At 41.3% G+C, this 20,056-nt stretch overlaps 1 protein-coding gene and 1 pseudogene across 2 annotated transcripts in view; both read right to left on the bottom strand.

Annotated features, from left to right (window-relative positions):
• The window catches only part of SUGCT (succinyl-CoA:glutarate-CoA transferase), a 1,282,463-nt gene that overhangs the window by 1,111,443 nt on the left and 150,964 nt on the right, over nucleotides 1-20,056 (bottom strand). The window lies entirely within an intron of this gene.
• On the bottom strand, nucleotides 589-1,282 carry LOC150001829 (large ribosomal subunit protein eL19 pseudogene; annotated as a pseudogene).

Here is a 20,056-nt window from a genome sequence, read left to right as displayed (position 1 = left end):
TTTTTATGTCAATTTGCTTGAAATACTTTTTCCATCTCTTCACTTTCAGTCTGTGTAGATCTTTTTTTCTAAGGTGGGTCTCTTGTAGACAGCATATATGTGGGTTATGCTTTCTAATTCATTCAGCTACCCTATGTCTTTTGATTGGAGCCTTTAATCCATTTACATTTAAGGTTATTATTAATAGGTACTTACTCATTGTCATTTTGCCCCTTTGTACTTGTGTTTCTGTCTCTCTTGGTTTCTTCATCTTCTTAAAGCAGACCCTTTAGAATCTCTTACAATGCTGGTTTGGTGGAGATGTATTCTTTTAGCCTTCTTTTGTCTTGGAAACTCCTTAGTTCACCTTCCATTTTGAATTAGAGCCTTTCTGGGTAAAGTATTCTTGGTTGTAGGCCTTTCTTTTTCATTCTTGGAATATTTTTTGCCATTCCCTTCTGGCTTGTAGTGTTTCTGCTGAGAAATATGATGATAGCCTTATTGAAGCTCACTTGTATGTTATTAGTTGTTTCTCTCTTGCTGCTTTTAGGATTCTCTCTTTGTCTTTGAATGTTGCCATTTTAATTATGATGTGTCTTTTTTTTTTTTTTTTTTTAGGTAGATGAGGCTACTTTATTTAACGACTGATCCATGTAATTGCCAAGGCCACTATGTACAGGTAAGAGAGGTGGAGCTTTATTTCTTGGTCTCTTCCTCCTTGGAGAGTGTTTTGATGATCTCCTCCTTCTTGGCCTGGAGCCACTCTTCACGGCGCTTGCGAGCTTCCTTGGTCTTAGACCTGCGGGCCTCAGCCTGGTCAGCCAGAAGCTTCTTGTGAGCCTTGTCCGCCTTCAGCTTGTGGATGTGTTCCATGAGAATCCGTTGTTTTTGAACACGTTACCCTTCACTTTTAGGTACAGGCTGTGGTACATGTGGCGGTCAATCTTCTTAGATTCACGGTATCTTCTGAGTAGCCGGCGAAGAATTCTCATCCTACTCATCCAGGTGACTTTCTCAGGCATTCGCGCATTGGCAGTACCCTTTCGCTTACCTATGCCCATATGCCTGCCCTTCCTGCGGGCCAAGGTGTTTTTCTGGCATCGAGCCCAGGAATGGACAGTCACAGGCTTCCGGATGATCAGCCCATCTTTGATCAGCTTCCGAATCTGTTGACGGGAGTTGGCATTGGCGATTTCATTGGTCTCATTGGGGTCCAACCAGACCTTCTTTTTGCCACAGCGGAGGACACTGGAGGCAAGCCTCTTCTGAAGCCTGAGCATACTCATGGCTGCTACCCCAGTGGCGAAAGCCATTTTAATTATGATGTGTCTTGAAGTGAGCCTGTTGGGGTTCATCTTCATTGGGACCCTCTGTGCTTCCCGGACTTGCGTGACTCTTTCTCTCCTCATCTTAGGGAAGTTTTCTGGCATTAGTTTTTCAAAACGGTTTTCTATCCCTTGCTCTTCTTCTCCTTCCGGAATTCCTATGATGTGGATATTATTATGTTTCATGTTGTCCTGCAGCTGTCTTAGCACCTCTTCAGTTTTGTTCAGTCTTTTTTTCATTTTGTTGCACTGTCTGTGAGTTTTTGTCTACATTGTCCTCCAGCTCACTGATCCGATCTTCTGCTTCCTCTAGCCTGTTTTTAATTCCTTCTACTGTATTCTTCAATTCAGAGATTGTATTCTTCATTTCCTCCTGGCTCTTATCGATAGCTTCTATGTCCTTTTTCATGATGGTGTAATTCTCAGTAAGTTCCTTGTAGTTTTTCTTGAGTTCCTTGTAGTTTTCTGCTGAGCTCATTGAGCTTCTCCATAATCCATGTTTTGAATTTCATATCTGATAGTTTGCTCCCCTCTATTTCATTTAGCACTCTTTCTGGGGATTCTACCTTTCCTTTTGATGGGAGATTGTTTCTCTGTCTCCCCATTTTTGTGACTCCTATTGTTTGTTGGTGCTTCTTAGAATGATCTGCACTTCCTGGATCTGCCCCTGGTGGTGTCAGATCCTGTACCAGTCTGGGCCTAGGCAGCCTGTTGGAGCATTCCAGGGATCTACTGCCTTTGTCTGTCTTCTTTAGTTGTTAATCTATTCAATCTGTGATTAGCCGCCCTGATTACCAATTCTTGATAAGAGTGCAAAGAACACACAATGAGAAATGGAGAGTCTCTTTAAAAAATGGTTCTTAGAAGACCAGATATCCACATGCAAAGTAATGCAACTGGATCTTTATCTTAACACCATATGCAAAAAAGTCAACTCAAAATGAATTAAAGACATAAATGTGACATATGAAACTAATATTCACATAACAAAACATGGGGGAAAAAATTCTTCAAATTGGCCTTGACGATACTTTTTTGGATAGAACAACCAAAGCATAGGCAACAAAAGTAAAAATAGACAAATGGCATCACATTAAACTAAAAATCTTTTCCATAGTAATGGAGAAAATCAACAAAATTAAAGGCAACCTAGACTTCTGGTCAAAATGGCAGCACAGGTATATGTGGTACTTGAATCCTACAACCACAACAAAATTACAACTACACTACAGAATAACTTTCATTCAGAACTGCCTGAAACCTAGTTGAATGGAAGTCCTACAGCTAGGAATTTAAAGCAGCCATTAAATCAAGACTGGTAGGAGAGACAGACACAGAAGAGACTGGTGCCACACTCGTGTGGATAACATAAAAATCAGGGGGGAATATCTTGGCTGAAGATGTACCCCCTGAGGAGTGAGGAGTCTCAGCCACACAACAGGCCCACCAGTCCAGGGTTCCAGTGCCAGGAAGAGAAGTTTCCATAACTTCTGGCTCTAAAACCAGCAGGAGTGTGGCTGAGTGACATAGAGGCTCTGGAGTCCAAGGCAGTTTCTCTTAAAGGGCCTGCACACAAACTTACTCAGACTCACTCTCTCTGAGCTCCAGTGCTGGCACAGCAACTTGAAAGGCAACCAGGGACATATGGCAAGGAACTAAATTGTCTGTCATCAGGTCAAGAGCTGGAGAGGCAAGTTTCTGTCAGACAGAAGTGCATGAAGAGGCAATTGTTCCTTTTCTGAAGCCCCACTCCCTGAGACAGAGCTGGAAGGTAAGCACCATATCTGAGTCTCTATCAACCAATCTCACACAGTTTGCTCGACCTTGGTGATTCCTGAGACCCATCCCCACCCAATTTGCAGGCTCACCCAAGCTATTTCCAGTGGCTTTTCCATTCAAACTGCCTGTCTTGGCTCCTGCTGCAGACTTTCCTAAAATCTCTCAAAGATTCACAAAATGCAAACAAGCAAAATCTGGCCTTGGTGTGCCCTGTACCCCTCACTAAGTCACCACTGGCCCAGCACTAGAGGCAGCCAGCCTTGGTTAGCAGCTTGGCCTCTCCTGGGTACCTCTATACTCAACACAAGTAGCAGTCATACTCAGATTGCTCTGTAAATCATGCTGGGTAGTCCCAGATCAGGCACAGGTGGTGGCTGACCTTGCACCTACTAGGAGGCCCCAGAGACAGTGCCCCATAAGACAACTTCAGACTCTACAACCTCCACAAGCAATACACTCAAGGAATGGACTAGGTGAGCACCAAAGCCCCACAGAAGCAGTCTTCCTCCATAGGGTCAGCTATTGCACAGCAGCTTCTCCACCATAGTCAATCCAGTCCTCACAATCGATCAGCCTATGAGTCATCCCTCCCACTGTCACCAACAGCAATCAAGGCTCAACTACAACAGGACAGGGCACACAGCCCACACAGGGGCGCACCTGAAGCACCAGCTCAGGTGACTGGTGATCTGTGTCATGGGGCCCTAAGGACACCTACTACATAAAACCACTATACCAAGTCTAGAAGATATAATAGCTCTATCTAATATATAGAAACCATCTTAGGGAAGCAGTCAAAAATATGGAGACAAAGAAACAGGTCCCAATTAAAAAAACAGGAGAAATATGTAGAAAAAGAACTGAATGAAATGGAACCAAGCAAACTACCAGAACAGAGTTCAAAACAATAATTATAAGTACAGTACTCCCTCACTTTTCGCAGGTATTACATTCTAGACCTCCTCGGATAGGTGAAAATCTGCGAAGTAGAACCCTTACATTTATTCTAGTATTTATATATATTTTAAGGCTTTATAAGCCCTTCCTACACACTTATAAACTGTTACCAGTCCCTTAACCTTTTCCACACTTTTATATACACTACTTATGTTCTTAAACATATTCTACACTCTTAAACCTACATAACTTTAACATATGTATACAGTACCACAAAATCCCGCGATATAAGGAAAAATTAAACATAATATTTTTTAAAATTCCGCGATACAGTGAGGCTGTGATAAGTGAACCGGGATATAGAGAGGGACTACTATATGTTGAAGGAACTTAGTGAGAACTTCAATAGCATGAATAAGGGCATAGAAACCATAAAAAATAACCAGTCAGAAATGAAGGATGTGATAACTAAAATGAAGAATAATTTACAGGGAATCAACAGTAGAGTAGATGAAGCCAAGAATCAAATCAGAGATTTGGATATAAGGAAGCAAAAAAATACCCAGTCAGAACAGAAAAAATTTTTAAAAGTCCGAAAAATGAAGATAGTGTAAGAAGCCTCTGGGACAACTTTAAGCATTACAATATATGCATCATAGGAGTGCCAGAAGAAGAGGAGAGAGAAAAAAGAAATTAAAAATCTAGTATAAGAAATAATGAGAAGACTTCCAGCCAAGATGGATGCATAGACAGACATGCTGTGTTCTCCCTCCACAACTAAGAAGGAACACAACTACCTCAAAACTAGAGACAATCAGAAGTTCCAGAAAATCAAGCTTCATGGAAGTTTAACAAAGATATAAAGAAGAAATATTCATCCAGACAGAAGGAAGGGGCAGAGCTGAGATTGAAAGGACACAGTGTGGAGGCAGCAGCAGATGAAGCAGCAGATGCAGCAGCAGATGCAGCAGTGGCAGCAGCAGCAGCAGCAGGTCAGTTGAAAATGCAGTGACACATTTTAAAAAGTTGGGAGGGACACCAGGGGAGTGTTTCCAGCCCCAAACCAGACTGTGTAGCTCATGGTCCCAGCGCTGGGGAAAATGAGAGCCTCACTGATTCTGACTGTGCAAACCAGTGGGGGTTGGAGCAGCAGAGGAAACTGCCAGTCTTTCAGCAGAGTCTGCTTAGTTAAAGGGCACCCACAGTCCTAGAACATCTGCAGACCCACCCACTCTGGGAACGGCCAGGACAATAGCTAGAGAGGCGCCAGTCCTGTATGGAGTTGAGAGAGGTGCCTGGAAGAGTGGCAAGTGCTGAGTGGGTGGCATTGTTCCTTCTCGGATCCCTCCCTCACACACAGCGCCACAGCGTGGTGAAATGGGTCATCCTTTAGTGACGAATACCTAAAGTTCTGCCTCTTACAATGTAACAGGAGCCACAGCTTACCTAAGAAACAGAGGTAAACAAACACAGGAGCCTGTCAAGATGAGGAGACAAAGAAGTATGGCCTAAAAGAGGGAATGGATCAAGGTTCCAGTGGAAGAACTAACAGATGAGGGGATAGCCAACCTAACAGATGAAAAATTCAAAACACTGGTGATAAAGATGCTCACAGGCCTGACGGATATGTTTGAGTACAACAAACATATAAGGGAATAAGTGAAGGGTATGCTAAGTGAAACAAAGGAAAATTCACACAAAACCAATGGTGAAGGAAAGGAAACCAGGGTTCAAATCAATGACTTGGAACATAAGGAAGAAAAAAAGTCAACCAGTACAGATGAGGAAACAATTGAAAAAAATGAGGAGAGGCTTAAAAATCTCTGGGACAACTTTAAATGTGCCAATACCCAAATCATAGGGGTGCCAGAAGGAGAAGAGGAAAAGCAAGAAATTGAAAGCTTATGTGAAAAAAATAATGAAGGAAAACTTCCCAAATTTGGTGAAGGAAATAGACACAGAAGTCCAGGAAGCACAGAGAGTTCCAAATAAGCTGGACCCAATGATAACCACGCCAAGACACATCATGATTAAAATGCCAAAGATTCAAGATAAAGAAAGAATCTTAAAAGCAGTAAGAGAAAAGCAGAGAGTTACTTGCAAAGAGGTGCCTATAAGACTGTCAGGTGAAAAGGGACTGGAAAGACTCATACAGAGAACATTTTGATGACTACCAGATGGGAGAGGGTTATGGGGATGAGTGAAGAGGGTAAAGAGATTGAGAAGTAAAAATTGGCTGTTATGGAATGGTCATGAGGTTGTGGAGTGCAGCATAAGGAATATAGTCAATGTATTATGGTAGCTATGTGTGGTGTCAGATGGGTGCAAGATTTATCAGGATGATCACTTGGTGGGTCATGTAGCATCTGGTCACTGGGGTGTATACCTGAAACTAGCATAGTATTGTATGTCAACTGTAACTGAAAAATAAAAAATGATAAAATGGCGGAGATCAAAGATGGCGGAGGAGTAAGTGGAAGCTACACTAACCTCCTCCCAGGACCAGTCTGGATTTACAACTTAATTTTGGAGAAATCATCTGGAATAACCAACCGAACACTAGCTGGAAAGAAGTCTTATAACCACGGAGAGACAGAAAAGGCCGCTACATCACAACGTGACCGGTAGGGAGTGCGGAGACGCGGAAGGGCTGGCTGGGCTCACACGGGTGGCTGCTGAAGGGACTGAGAAACAGCTCAGCAGCCGGGGATTCCCCCTGAGAAGGGCAGGGTCTAAACCCCCAGCTGGGCTTCCCAGCCTACAGCGACAGAGTGGAAAGTAAAATAGTATCAGCTGTGAAAAGCGAAAAGCCACAGGCTTTCTTGCTAGCCGGAGAGAAACAGCAGGAGAAAAAGAGCTCTTAAGTGGATCACATACGAAAATATTTTGGCCACCACTTACCCTGGGCTCAAGCAGAGGGAAGGCAGAGAGGACTGGAGACACTTGGGGAGAATTTGGCACGGTGGCTTTGAGGGGAGAACTGGAGGAGCAGCTGACTGGGTCCCAGTGCTGACTCATCCCCAGTACTGCGGGTAGACCATTCCCCTCCAAGTGGCGTCAGCCTGAGGGGAAGCAAAAGCCCTGCCTACAGGAATTAAGCTGCCACACCCACAGTTCTTAAGCCTGACAGCTAATCACAGATTGAATAGATTAACAATCAAAGAAGACAGACAACAGCAGTAGATCCCTGGAAGTCTCCAACAGGCTGCCTAGGGCCAGACTGGTACACGATCTGACGCCACCAGAGGCAGATCCAGGAAGTGCAGATCATTCCAAGAAGCACCAACAAACAATAGGAGTCAAAAAAATGGGGAGACAGAGAAACAACCTCCCATCAAAAGGAAAGGTAGAATCCCCAGAAAGAGTGCTAAATGAAATAGAGGGGAGCGAACTATCAGATATGGAATTCAAAACATGGATTATGGAGAAGCTGAATGAGCTCAGCGGAAACTTCAAAGAACTCCAGAAAAACTACAAGGAACTCACAGAAAATTACGTGAGCATGAAAAAGGACATAGAAGCTATCAATAAGAGCCAGGAGGAAATGAAAAATGCGATCTCTGAATTGAAGAACACAGTAGAAGGAATTAAAAGCAGGCTAGAGGAAGCAGAAGATCGGATCAGCGAGCTGGAGGACAACCTACACAAAAACTCCCAGACAATGCAACAAAATGAAAAAAGACTGAACAAGACTGAAGAGGTTCTAAGACAGCTGCAGGACAACATGAAACGTAATAATATCCGTATCATAGGAATTCCAGAAGGAGAAGAAGAAGAGCAAGGGATAGAAAACCTCTTTGAAAAACTAATGACAGAAAACTTTCCTAACATGACGAGAGAAAGAGTCACGCAAGTCCAGGAAGCACAGAGGGTCCCAATGAAGATGAACCCCAACAGGCCCACCTCAAGACACATCATAATTAAAATGGCAACATTCAAAGACAAAGAGAGGATCCTAAAAGCAGCAAGAGAAAAACAACTAATAACATACAAGGGTACTCCAATAAGGCTATCATCAGATTTCTCAGCAGAAACACTACAAGCCAGAAGGGAATGGCAAAAAGTATTCCAAGCAATGAAAAACAAAGGCCTACAACCTAGAATACTATACCCAGCAAAGCTCTCATTCAAAATGGAGGGTGAAATAAGGAGCTTCCAAGACAAAAGAAGGCTAAAAGAATACATCTCCACCAAACCAGCAATGCAAGAGATGCTAAAAGGTCTGCTCTAAGAAGATAAAGAAACAGAGAGAGACAGAGAAGAACACGAGTACAAAGGGGAAAAATGACAATGAATAAGTACTTATCGGTAATAACCTTAAATGTAAATGGATTAAATGCTCCAATTAAAAGACATAGGGTAGCTGAATGGATTAGAAAGAATGACCCACATATATGCTGTCTACAAGAGACCCACCTTAGAACAAAAGATCTACACAGACTGAAAGTAAAGGGATGGAAAAATGTATTCAACAAATGAGCAAAATTGAACCAGAGGGCATAAGCCTATGACCGCATTACCTGAGCGATTGTCTGTACGCATAAGCCTCACTTAATCCTCTCTGCAGCGCTGCCTCCGGAGACTCAACAGTTTGGCTGAACTAAATGGCTGAGTTGGTGAAGAATGGGGTGGTCTGTGGGCTTCACTTTAAAACTGAATTCTCTTTTCTATCCTAATGGCTTGGACAGAAAGGGCCCAGAGGTCTGAGAGGGGGGAAACATAAACTATTTCCCTCAGCCCAAACTAAATAAAATGGGCAAAAGGGTTTTGGACAGGAGAGATGTGCCTAGCACACCTTCCTCCAAAGAAGCCCTTTTTTTTTTTTTTTTTTTTTTTCTCCTAATGTGGAACATTGAAAAATTAATCCCTGCCTTTTGCCACCTAGTAGTTATGGATTGAATGATGCTTTTTAACCCTTTTTGCCAAATCTGTTGCCCCCAGAACACAACAAGGATGCCAGCCTGCTAAACCAAGCACGCCGTTGTCCGGAGACAGCCAACTGACCTGGAGTCTGCATGATCCTTCCCCATGTGGGAAGGCCACCCTCCCCTCCACACCCCCACTCTTATTAGGGATTTCTGGACCCAAGGGTAGGTAGGACGACGACCATGTCCAGCTTGAAGCAGCTAGAGGAGCTTGAGACCTTCGCCCATTGTCCTTTACAAGATTACAAAGGGTCTTAATATCTGAGAGGGAGGGATAGTTATTTTTTACGAACCATGGGTATGGACTTGGGGGGGGATGCTGGGGGAGGGAGATACTGGGTGGAGGGGAGTAAAGGGGAAAAAATTGGAACTACTGTAACAGCATAATCAATAAAATATATTTAAAAAAAATGATAAAATGGCAAAAAAGAAAATTAATAAATAAAATTTTATGTTGAAAGGTAAAAGAAGAAATCTATAGGAGAAAATATTTGCAAACCACATATATAATAAAGGATTAATATACAAAATATAAGGAACTCATACAGTTCAATAGCAAAGAGACAAATAGTCTGATTAAAAATGGGCAAAGGACATGAATAGACATTTTATTAAAGAAGTCATAAAATGGGTCACTAGGTGTATGAAAACAGGAGCTCAATTTCACTATTCATCAGCAAGATGCAAATCAAAACCACAATGATATACCACCACACACCTATTAGGATGGCTGTTATCAAAAACCAGAGATAACAAATGTAGGCAAAATTTTGGAAAAAAGGAAACCTCTGAACATAGTTGGGGGGGTGTAAAATGGTACAGCTATTGTGGAAAATATGGCAGTTCCTAAAAAAATTAAAAATAGAACTATAATATGATCCAGCAATCCTATTTCTGAGTGCATCAAAGTGAAATAAAATCAATATGCCAAAAGATAAATGCACTTCCATGCTCATTGCAGCATTATTCACAATAGCAAAGATATGGAAACAACCTAAGTGCCTCTAAATGAATGAATGGACATAGGAAATGTTTATATACACATATATAATGGAATATTATTCCACCATGAAAAAGAAGGAAATCCTGCCATTTGCAACAACATGGATAAAGCTGAAAGGCATTATACTGAGTGAAATAAACTGAACAGAAAGGCACATACCATATGGTATCACTTATAAGTGGAATCTAAAAAAACAAACAAAAAAGCCAATCTCATAGGAACAGGAAGTAGAATGGCATTTGCCAGGGACTGGGGAAATGGGAAGCTGTTGACCAAACAGTATGAACTTTCAGTTTTCAGATGAATAACATCTCAAGATCTAATGTACAGCTTGGCAACTATAGTTAATCATATGGGGTTATATACTTGAAATTTGCCTACAGTATATTTTAAGCATTTTTATCCCTTCCCCCAAGAAAATTAACTATATAAGGTGATAGGTGTGTTAATTAATTGGATGGTATTAATCATTTCACTATATATGTATATCAAATAATTATGTTGTACATTTAAAAAATACATAGACCTTGAGCTGGCCCACTGGAGATGGGGAAGATCCTTAAGGATGTGGTAGTGGTGGTGCTCAGTGGCTTCCATAAACTCTTCTCCCAGCAGCTCTGGGACAAGGCCCTAGACCTGGGGGCCAAGTATTGGCCAGACTGGGTTCCAGACACCTTCCACCTCATCTGTGCCTTTGCCAATGCCCAAAGTACAACCAAGTCCTAGATCTCAAAGATTATATTGTGCTTAGAGTTGGTGCTGGACTGTAACCACATGCATGGGCAGGTAGAGGTACCTCAGGACAGGACCAGACTCCAGCAGCAAGGATGAAAGAGGGGAGGTCTGGGGAGTCTGACTGCAGTAGGGATGAAGCCCCAAGATTCCCTGGAAAGGTCACCAGACCAAAACCAAGCCCCCTCAGGCAGTGAGGTCCAGCTAACTCCAGAGACTTCCAACCTCAGAAGAGACCAAACCAGCCTCACCAAGGTCCCAGCAAGATACCCAAACTAAGGGGAGTGTCAGAAGGACAGGACAATGAAGCAGAAGATCCTGGAGACACAGAGAATTAGCTGAGAAGGGTAGCTAGTCAGAAAGAACAAAGGCAACACCCTTACCAGAGAATGGGAATGACCCATATGCAGAATCCACAGAAGAGAACACATACAATGAGTGACCCTGGGAGTCTCCCAACCTGCCAGTTTGAGAACTCCCAGACTTCTTCCTGTATGGTGAGTTTTCTCCCTAGAGACCAGCAGAGGAAGTTCCGCTGCTATGTCACAGCCTTCAGTTGGGAGCTCAAGGACTATAGAGTGGCACAGAACTGGGACCCCAACTTTGAGGAGGGTCTGATGGACAATCCCTCCCTGGTGTTCATCCACCCTCGATGTCTCTACAGTTATAACAAGAAGCAGAAATTAATTCCTGACCAGCAGCATGGGGTCTGAAGTATGTGCTTTGTGCACACACACACAATATAGTTGCACACACACAAGTTTAATAAAGCTGATTTGGCTTGGAAAAAATATATATGTGCGGGGGAGGGCACAAAAATGGAATTCATAAAAAATTGTGTATTTACATGTTTAAACTTCAGTTACCTTCAAAGTACTCCCATTTGATGCAATACACCTATTGAGACTTTTTTTCCACTGCTCAAAACAGTTTTTGAACTCATCGATTTTGGTACCTTTTAGTGCTTTGCATTTTTTTGTTTCACCTCTTTCACATCAGCAAAATATTTTCCTTTGAGGATTTTTTTTCATCCAGGGAAACAAAAAAAGTCACTCAGGGGGAGATCAGCTGAACAGGAAGGGTGGGGCATAGGGGTCATGCTGCTTTGGGTCAAAAACTGCTGAACACTCAGCATAGTATGGGCAGGTGCACTCATAAATCACCAATCGTGAAATAAGCAAATTTGTAGGAGAGTCTTCAAAAAAAATTTACTGAAGCTGAACACAATGTCTCACAACAATGCCAGCTGGTACACTGATACAGATGGGTTCCTAGAACACTCACCTACCAGAAGAAGCCTGTACTACAAGGTGCCTGCTTTCTATAAGACAATTCCATGGCAGGGGAGTTTCCCGCTCATGTATATATGTACAGTTTTGTCAATTATTCCTCAATAAGTCCATGAAAAAAAGAAACAAAATGTTATTATGTAAAACAAAGTTCCCAGATAAAATTATCTTTTAGTATGAAGAACTTAAAATAGTTCAAGATTAGATTATATTTATCATTGATGGCAAAATGGGTGTCACAACATCTCACTTTAATGTTTTAGTATAAAAATTTTCACACAAATAAAGGTAGAGAGAATTGTATAATAAATTCATTAGCCAATATCAATAATTATTCATAGCCAATACTCTTCCACTATACTTTTTATACTTATTTCAATTAAAACTACTAAATAAAGAAAAAAGTAAAACTATTTTATTTTAAATACCAAAATTGCACTGGATTGTGTGGCTCAGTGGACTGAGTGCTGGCCTGTAGACCAAAAGGTTGATAGTTCGATTCCCAGTCAGGGCACATGCCTAGGTTGCAGGCTAGGTCCCAAACTAGGGGCATGCAAGAGACAACAAATTGATGCATCTCTTGCACATTGATGTTTCTCTCCCTCTCTTTCTCTCTCCTTTCCCTTCCCTCTAAAAATAAATGTATAACATCTTTAAAAAATAAAAATTAAAATAAATAAAAATAACAAAATGTCTTAATTCGTTGGGAAAAAAAACACAAAATTATAGGCTCTGCCATGGTTGTCTCCCAGTTAAAAAATGAATCTTGTAAATTCTGAACTATTATTTTTTTAATTTTTAGAAAAGCAAAAATAGGATATGAGGGAAACATAAAGGGAAATAAAATGTAAGTCAACAATCTCCATGCAGAAATTAGTGTCAAGCTTCAGGAATGGATTTATATTTCAGGGCAGCTAGTTTACAGCTGTAAAGGGCACCCTAGACAAGGCTTCCTGTCTTAAACAGAATAGTATTCAAAGCCCTGGTATCCGCCCCCCCCACCTCTGCATAAAACAGGCCTCTGGGGGCAGAGAGAAGTTCCACCATGAGACAGGAACACCGTGTGCTCCTTAAACACCTGTTATCATAAGAGAAGGAATTAAGTTTCAGTCTGCTCCAGGTAGAGAAAATCAGGTGCTCAGACTTCTGGCCAGGAGCCCAAATCCATCAAATGGGACAGAGGTCTCACCCATATGCACAACTCTAAATGCAGTCTTTCAAATAAAAGCCTTCAGGAAAAAAACACTCAGAACAACAGCTTGCTAAGTAAAAGTATACCATAATACTTGCCTTACGTTACAGATTAAACTTACAACTACTTCTATTAAAAATAAATATAGTTATTCTCATGAAGGCAGCATAATATGATGAATAAGAAGATGAGTTTTAGGAATGAAGAAATCTGGATTCAGATTATATCTCTGTCAACTACTATATTTTCAACTATTTCTTCAACCTCCCTGAACCTCAGTATCCACAATATTCACATTTACCTCACAGATTTATTATGAGAACTCAATTTGGTAAGACTGTATAAACAAAATGCAGTTCACTAGGAGAGCTAAATACACTTAGTTAATAAATATGCATTGATTAATATAGTAATACTATAATAGCTTGCCTTTTCCACAAAATATTAAGAATAATAAAAACTGCCTTGAGGTACGTCAAAATGAAAATATTCTAAGCATCACAACTATGCTGTTTAGTAACCCAATAAAACTGAAACTTTTTGTACTTGTTCGTTTTAGGAAAGAAGATGACAATAATAAAATTTTTTTATAGTATGAGTCAAAATTTATTCTACCTTTTTGTCTTACACTATTTGAACACTGACTACCAGTGCTATCAACAAATATTTATGACAATAAATAAAAAATTTTAAAGCAGGGAATTAACATTATCAAAATGGTATTTTGCAAAGACTATTCTGTTGGCAATGTGAAGATTGAATTATTTATTATGAATTTAATAAAGAGCTGAAAAATTGGTAAGCATGAGAGATAAATAATTCTTTTTAATTTCAAACTTTGCAATTACAAAACAACTATGATCAAAATCCAAATTAAAGAGGAAAAATTTAAGCCTATCAGTTTTATTTTATATTCAAGGAAGTAAGAAAAACTAAAAAGGTTATAGAAAATCAGAGAGAAACACTTATCATTCTTTCTCTTTCTCCTTCTCTCCCTCCACAAACCCCTCTCTTTTCCTCATTCATTCTCTCCGCCCCAAATACACCCCATTCCACTCAACTCCATCCTGGTATTCACATTCATTTTAAGAAGCAACCTCGCCATCTTGTGGCTTTTACCAACATTGAGTATAGAGTAACACTTGCATTCCCAGACTTATAATTCAAAGGAAGGAAGCTAAAGAGAAAACATATTTTATCTTTTAATTTACCCTGAATACCAGATAATCTGGGCTACCCACTTCTACTTTCACTCACTTTTCTTCTTGTTCTAACTTTGTGCTTTGCTTCGCCCTAATTTATGAGCTATTAAGAAAGCAAGAGCTCCATTAGTCCTTTTGTTCTTCGTAATGCCTATGACACCTCTCACAGCTCTCAACATTCCATGGATCCACAGGTTAATCTTTTGGAGGTCAAAGGTCTCTCTAACAAACTGGTAATAAGCTATGAACTCTCCCCAGAAAAATGTCATTGAATACATGCTTATATTCTTAGAACTCCATTCATGCACCCCTACCTAAGAAACTCTTGGAAATCACTGCTCCAGGTCCACCACATCTCGCATCTTGATTATCAGAACAATTCTCCTGCAGGAGATCAATTCAAGGACACCTTTGAAACTTCCAAGCAACTAGGACCCTCAGAATGGGGCTTTGGCCCAAAAGTAAGGGAACAAAATAAAGTATGTTTTATCTAGACCACTTCATTAGCCTCCTGTTTCTGGTCTCCCTGCTTCATGCTTGCCTCTTGTGATCACAGTGATGTTTCTAAAATGTAAATCAGAGTGCTCTACTTTCCTGCCTAAAACTTTCTAGGGGCTTTCTGAGTCACCTAGAGTAATCTGAACTACTTATCCTGGCTTACAGAGTCCTTCATGACTTGGTCACTGCCTACTGTCTGGCCCAATCTCATTAATTTTTCACTGTCCTTGAGTTTCTCTGGTCTTCTTACTGTTCTCTGAATACACCCAACAGTTTATTCCCATCTTGAGGCATTTGCACTATCTAGAACGTTTTTTCCTACAGTCTTCACATGGCTGGCTACTACTGAATATATCCTCCTCAAAGAAGTTTTCCCTGACCACCAAATCTAAAAAGAAAACTTCCTAGGAACGCTCCATCATTTTATCATATTTTTATCCTCTCCACAGCACTTATCACCAGGTGATATTTTTTTATTTTTTTGATGAACATCTATCTCTCCTCTAGAATGTAGGTACCATAAGAGCTGTGACCAAGTGTCTGTTCTTTGCCATATCTTCAGCACCTACAATGTCTACCAAGGTGTGTTGAATAAATAAATAAATGTAAATAAATAAGCTTAGGAAATAGAATTAACATTTATCTTTCTTAATATATTCTTTGGCTAGAAGGCAAAAATTAAACTGTACTTCCTCCAGTAATACATGAAATAACATGTTTAGTTAGGGTAGAGGAAGGAATAAGAGGGAAGGTCTGGATAACTAAATTTCCTAGATTCAACTGTTGACATTCCCTAGTAGTCCATACTTGGCCCCTTCTCTTTTCATTCTCTATGTTCTAACTAGTGCATCTCATCCATACTGTGGTCCAACCAAGATATTGAAATACCCACATCTGGGATAATAACAGCATTCATTAAGGTATTGTGTATTAGGCACTCTATTAAATTTTGTGCCTTAGATCATATAATTCACACAACAATCCTATCAGTTAGGTGCCATTATCCTTTTTTACAAACATAAAAACTGAGGTTTAGAAGGTTAGGTGTCCCATCCAAGGTTGCACTAATAGTAACTAGCTAAGCTAGGATTTTAACTTAAGTTTGGGCCCTTAAACACAAAGATGTTTGTGCATGTATAAAAATCTAAACCAAAAGTCCAATGTAGCTCATGTTACAGATGACCTAAACAGAACTCATGATGCAGCTTCCTCACCCACACTCACATTCCACCAACCCAGACCAGTCCTTCACATTCACTGTTCCACTGAATGGAAACATCACTCAGACATCTACAAAAACCCAGAATTTTAAGAGTCATCCCAGACTCCTGTTTCAGCTTGTGTCCATATCCAATTGATCATTAATTCCTCATTATTTGATCTGCCAACTATCTGAAAAATCCATCTAAACCTTTATGTCCTGTAATAGCTTACTTACTGGTCCCCTGCCTCAGTTTATTCTTCACATGGTTATTAATGCCTTTTGAGTATGTAATTCTGATCAAGTCATTTCCCTTATTAAATTTTTATTAAATTGCCTACAGGCTAAAAATAAAATTCCTTAGTATGACACACTGAGTCATTTGTGCCCTGGCCCCTAACCACTACATATGTAATTTCCTGCTACTCCTCAAAAATAGCACATACTTATTATGGCTGTTCTCCAAATATACAAGGCTCTTTCATTCCTTTGGGCCTCTGTACATTTCATTTTACTTGTAACCCCCTCTTAGGTATGTCTGGTAAACATAGTCCTTTTAAGATAAAAACCTAGTTAGTAATGGGCTATTATGAATGAGAAATAAGGTTTCAAAGAAGACTAGGACTTATACTGATAATAAATTCAAAAACAAAAGAGATATGTTGAAAATTGATACCATGGTTATTAGCTACATACTATCATTTCAGCAGCTACAGAAATTCCAACAACAGCTATTTACGTAAAAAGAGGACAAGAGACATCCAGCCAAGATGGAGGCATAGACAGACATGTTGTGTCTCCCTCCACAACTAAGAAGGAATACAACTACCTCAAACTAGAAACAACCAGAAGTTCCAGAAAATCAAAGTGCATGGAATCCAGCAAACAAAGATATAAAGAAGAAATACTCATCCAGACAGGTAGGAGGGGCAGAGCTAGAGCAGAGAGGACACGGTGTGGTGGTGGCAGCAGCGGTAACAGCAGCAGGCTGGTGGAAAGCGCAGTTACACGTTTTAAAAAGTCAGGAGGGACACCTGGGGAGCATTCCAAGCTCCTCACCAGACAGTGCAGCTCACTGTTCCAGAACAGGAAAAAATCAAGCCTCCTTGCTTTTGACTATGCAAATCAGTTGGCGTTGGGATGCAGGCAAAAACTGCCAGTTTCTCAGCAGAGTTCACTTGTTTAAAGGGCCCCCACAGACCTAGAACATCCACAGGCCCACCTGCTCTGGGAACAATAGCCAGGGCAGCAGATAGAGGGGCACCAGTCCGGTGCAGAAGTGGGATAAGTGCCTGGAAAACGGGCGAGTGCTGGGCAGGCAGCATTGTTTCCTCTCGCACCCCTACCCCACATACAGCGCCACAACGTGGTGAAACAGGACATCCATTACTGACGAATTCCTAAGGCTCTGCCCCTCACAACATAATAGGAGCGACAGCTCTGCCTGGGACACGGAAGCAAACAAACACAGGGGACTTCCAGCCAAGATGGAGGCCTAGACTGACACACTCCATCTCCCTCCACAACTAAGAAGGAATACAACTACCACAAAACCAGAAATAACCAGAAGTTCCAGAAAATAAATGGAAGTCCAACATATGAAGTTATAAAGAAGTGGTGCTCGTCCGGACAGGCAGGTGGTGCAAAACCAGGGAGGAGAGGTCAAGCTGTGCTGTCCATGGTAGCAGCAGCGACGGCGGCAGGACAGCGGTAAGCACAGACACCCATATTTAAGGGGAGGTGAGAAGCGCCTGGGGAGCACCCCCAGCTGCAGACCAGACCCATCAGCTTGTGATTCCAAAGCAGGGGAAGGCAGACCTCCATTGCCTTGGACTGTGAGGCCCAGAGTGGGTGGGGAGAGAGGAAGAGGCTCCCGGTCTCTCAGCGTAAACAGCAAGAATCCATCTTGGACCCCCAACCCTGCAGAAAATGCCAAAGCTTGGTGAGACAGGTTGCCCAGTTGTGACGAGTGCATGGGGCTCAGCCCCCTATAGTGTAGGAGGTGTGACAGCCCTGCCCAGGAAGCAAAGGTAAACACAAAATGGTCAGGATGGCACAGATCATGAGAGAGATCCCAGTGATGCAGGTGACCAGATAGCAAATATCTAATCTAATGGACCAGCAGATAGATAATCTTTCTGAGACTCAGTTCAGAGCTTTGGTTATAAAAATGCTTACAGACCTAACAGCGGATCTTAAACAAGACAGGAAAGGAATGAAGGCTAGTCCTGCTGAAATGAACAAAAATACATATAAAACTAGTGGTGAGGGCAAGAAAACCAGGGATCCAATCAACAAATTGGAACACAGGAAAGGAACAAACAGTCAACCAGTGCAGAAAGAGGAAACAAAAAGTGAGGAAAATGAGGAGAGGCTCAGAAACTTATCAGACAGCTATAAGCGGGCCAACATCCAAATCACAGGGCTGCCAGACGGTAAAGAAGAAGAACTAGAAATTGAAAAATTATGTGAAAAAATAATGAAGCACAACTTCCCTAACTAGGGAAAGGAAATAGACTTACAGGTCCAGGAAGCACAGAGAGTTCCAGAAAAACTGGACCCAGGGAGAACCACTCCAAGACACATTATCATTAAAATGTCAAAAATTAAGGATAAAGAGAGAATCTGAAAAGCAGCAAGAGAGAAGAAAATTACATACAAAGGGGTCCCAATAAGACTGTCAGTTGATTTCTCAAAAGAAACTCTGCAGGCAAGAAGGGACTAGCAAGAAATAGTCAAAGTAATGAAAATAAAAAATCTACAGCCATGAATACTCTATCCAGTGAAGCTGTCATTCAGAATAGAATGGCAGAGAAAGTGCTTCCAGGACAAAGTAAAACTGAAGGAGTTCATCAGATCCAAACCACTGTTATATGAGATCTTAAAGGGACTTGTTTAGGAGAAGAAGAATCAAAACTATGAACATTAAAATAAAAACTGTATCACAACAACCAACAAAAGCTAGGGAATTGAAACAAAGGCAAACTAAGTAGGCAATGACAGTGGGAAAAGAATTATATGTATGGGGAACATTTTGGGGAGATGTCAGCGGGGAAGGGGAAGAAGGGAAAGGGAGGGAAGTGGTACAGGAATTAAGAAGCATAGTAGGAGGGAGTGGAGTAGATAGGAAGATGTTGAGAAGAACTATATGCACAACCAATGGGCACGGACTAAGGGGGGGGTGGACAACTGGAGGGAGGGGTGTCATTGGGTGGAGGGGAACAAAGGGAAAAGAAACTGGGACAACTATAAAAGCATAATCAATAAAGCATATGAAAAAAATTAGGAAAAAAAAAAAGAGAACAAGGACTTTCTACCAAGATGGAGGTGTATGTAGACACGCTGCATCTCCTTCACAACTAAGAAGAAATTTACAACCACTTCAAAACTAAAAAAAAAAAGAAAAGAAAACTGAGAAAATCAAACTACATAAAAGTTCAAGAAAGAAATAAAGAAGACATATTCAGCCAGAAAGGTGGAAGCAGAGCTGGGGGCAGGAAGGCAGTATGGGTCTGTGGCAGTGGCTGCAGGGGTGGAGTTCGGCAGCGGCAGCTGCGCTAGTGACAGTGGCAGCAGCACGGGGACTGTAGCTGTGGGAAAAAGCAAAGTAATACATTTTAAACCTGGAAAACAATTCCAGCCCCAGACCAGGCTAATCTCAGCCACAGAGCGGACCACGTGGCCCATGGTTCTAGCACCAGGGAAAATAGAGCGGCATTGCTTCTGACTGTGAAAGCCAGTGGAGGTTGGGGCAGAGGAAGAAACTGCTGGTCTCTTAATGGAGGAAGCTTCCTTAGTTCAGGAAGGGGGAGAAGTGCCTGGAAAAGCAGTGAGTTTAGGGCAACTGGCACTGCTCTCTCTAACCCCTCCACCACAAAGAGTGCCACATGGTATTCACCAGCACTAACAAATACCTAAGGTTCCACCCCTTATAATGTAACAGGTCTGACAGCTCTACCTAAATCACAGAGGCAAACATAGGAAGCTATCAAGATGAGCAGACAGAGAAGTAAAGCCCAAAAGGGGGTGCAGAT

Source organism: Furipterus horrens, unplaced genomic scaffold (genome assembly GCF_987537825.1).
Source record: "Furipterus horrens unplaced genomic scaffold, mFurHor1.1.pri manual_scaffold_9, whole genome shotgun sequence".
Taxonomy (NCBI): domain Eukaryota; kingdom Metazoa; phylum Chordata; class Mammalia; order Chiroptera; family Furipteridae; genus Furipterus; species Furipterus horrens.
This window is presented reverse-complemented; position numbering and strand designations above follow the sequence as displayed.